The sequence below is a fragment of the Marmota marmota genome, unplaced genomic scaffold, assembly GCF_001458135.2.
Source record: "Marmota marmota marmota unplaced genomic scaffold, marMar, whole genome shotgun sequence".
Taxonomy (NCBI): domain Eukaryota; kingdom Metazoa; phylum Chordata; class Mammalia; order Rodentia; family Sciuridae; genus Marmota; species Marmota marmota.
Window position 1 is genome coordinate 3,714,262 of NW_026000081.1, and position 2,847 is coordinate 3,717,108.

The 2,847-nt window shown below is 41.4% G+C and overlaps 1 pseudogene; it reads left to right on the forward strand.

The window, feature by feature from the left end:
* The first annotated feature begins 343 nt into the window (after positions 1-343).
* LOC107158572 lies at positions 344-2,577 on the forward strand (annotated as a pseudogene).
* Positions 2,578-2,847: the final 270 nt, after the last annotated feature.

Here is a 2,847-nt window from a genome sequence, read left to right on the forward strand (position 1 = left end):
CTTCTTGGTTGGCTTGTCTCTGCTTGATTCCTGCAGTTTTCCTCAGCAGATATTCTGTGATACTGGCAATTCTTAATCTTGGGGGTCACCAATGCAGGTTTGGATTCTTCCTTGCATCTCCATGCAGTGCTCTCTCAGGGGCTGCCTGCAGGAACTTTGATGATGCTGCACTTTGCCTGGACTTTCAGTTCTTCCTTTGAAATCTTGGTGGAAGTTTTCATGATTTCCTAATCTCAGCATCATGCATTCCTGCAGAATCAGCACCATGTGGTTGCCATCAAGGTCTGCCGCCATCTTGAGCAGTAGCCACATCTCTCTCCTCTGTGTACCTGGGTAGCTGAGTATGGTGAAACTCCTTCCTAGGATTCCTTGGGCAAGAAGAGTGCTCACCCAATCTCTTCTCAGAGGAATTTTTATTCTTATTCCCTTGAACCTGAAATGACCATGTAAGCTTCAATTACAACGATATAAAGCTTTTCTAGATTGCATTGTGAAACTTTCCAAAATTCTTCCCACAACCCCCCCTCCAAAACTCCCAAAACTTCTTAACCACATGGTCAGATTAGTCATAGCAACAATTTCCCTCTCAGTTCCAATTCGTGCTTTAGTCAGCTCTTTTGCTGCTGTGACCAAAAGATGTTCCAAGAACAATTACAGTGGGTGGGGGAAAGCTTACTTGGGGGCTCACAGTTTCAGAGTTCTCAGTTCCATATAAGGCTGGATCCATTCCTTGGGGCTTGAGATGAGGCAGAATATCATGGCAGAATAGTGTGGTGGAGGAAGTAAGCTCAAGACATCACACCAGGAAGCAGAGAGAGACTCCACTTGCCAGATACAAAGTATATATCCAAAAGGTACTCCCCCAGAGTCCCACATCCTCCAGCCACAACTTACCTGCCTTCAGTTACCACTCAACTAATCCTATCAGGGGGGATAATTTACTGATTGCATTAAGGCTCTCATAACTCAATCATTTCACCTCTGAATCTTCTTGCATTGTCTCACACATGAGATTTGGGAGACAATAACATTTAAAATATAACACAGGTGATAGAAATATCAGTTCATGGCAATAAGGCACACTGTACAAACAAGACAATTAAAGTTGCTGAAGTCCTGCTTCGTATGGAATCTCTACTTGCTTGAGGAATTCAAGAAGTCCTGTGGAAATGTTTGTCCCTCCCTGTGTAAAAACTCCAGAATTTTTCAACATGCTGATATGAGGCCAGGTGCATTACAGAAACCTTAGAGGAGGTGTCAACTGAAGAGTCTAAACCAATAGATAACCTCTCCTACATCACCATAGAGCCATGAACCAGTTAAAAAGAAAATGTTGGCTGTAAGCCCCAAACTCAATTTCCAATGGGTCTTCTGGGCTAGGTATCAAGAAGAAACCCAGAGAAGGAAAAGGAATCACAACCTATTGGTGCAATTTTTTTCTGGATCTACTTCAACCCAAAAATTCTTGTCCATGGTGTATTAAGTGGACTCAGAGAGAAAAGGGCATATCAAGCGTGTGGATTTGAAGGCTGTCTATAGGCTTTGGGGGAAAGCATAAGAACAAACTAGACATGAACTATGAGACCATGGGACAAACTTTAAGATCCTACTACCAAAGGGAAATTCTTGCAAAGTTTGAAGGAGAGAGGTTTTTATATTAGCTCAAGGGTATGCCCCAAAACATAGTGGTCATAGGTGATGACAAAAGTTAAAAAAAAATGCAATAAAGATTTGGCAGCAGGTGCTAATGAAAAATCATTAGAACAAGGGTCACTATCTAATCTCCTGAAAGCATCAACTTCTGTTCATGGTGGAAAAATCTCTTCTATAAATAGCTCTAGAGCAGAGAAGGGTGTGGCTAGAGTTGTAAATATCAATTTCCCCTGGTCATGATGCCTCCTCCAAGTCTTTTAGCGTCACAATTCTGTGGCGGCAGCAGCAGCTCCCAGGATAGTTCATGTGGCAATAGATCATAATGACATCATTGAGTCAGAAGATTTCAACAGAGACTGTTGAGTCAGTTCATGTGGGTACATTATTAATAACCAGCACTAGTCCAAAAGCAGTATTATCTCCAAAAAGTAGTCCTTCAGACAATCCCTACTGTGATGCCAGCCTCTGCTGAGAATGAGACAAAAATCACCATACAGTCTGCCAACATTATCATCATCCTAGCTACACAACTTGCAGTGTCAATACAGACAAAGTCAAATTTGGCTTGATCAGGAAGCATTCACATTGTCAGAACACCACTGGCTGTGAAAGACTTACTTCTGTTTTAATAGGCCATAGCACACCAACAGTGAGACTATCAATGCCTGCTCAATAGCTTCTGGTCAGACTCTGCCTCCAGTTATTAGTGCAATCATAAAGGGACAGAGGTTAAATTAGAGGCAGATGCAAGAAAGCAGGAACATGATGTGAAAACTTTGCAGCTGCTAGAAGAAAAACTGGAAGATGAAATAAGAAAATGACCCAACTCTGTTGTCAGGGGTTGTCAGCATCCCCTTAGCTCTTGCCCTTCCTGTAACTGTAAAGACCAAAGGACCAATGGCATTTGAGAACTATAGTTCATAATGACATCATTGGGTCAGAAGATTTACTATTTCATTAGTAGGCTTTAGACTATTAATGGTAGTACTGACATAAACATTTGCAAGGGAAGTCATCAAGAAAATCAAAGGAAGACTTTAAACCATTTTAATGTACATAAGAAAAAAAACAAACTTACTGGAAGTGAATTGCATACCCCATGTTTCAGTGGGAAATGAACTACACATTTAGATGCTGACACAAAACTGCCTCTTTCAGTAGGAAGAAACTGAACCTGTCAATAAGGAAAAGAAC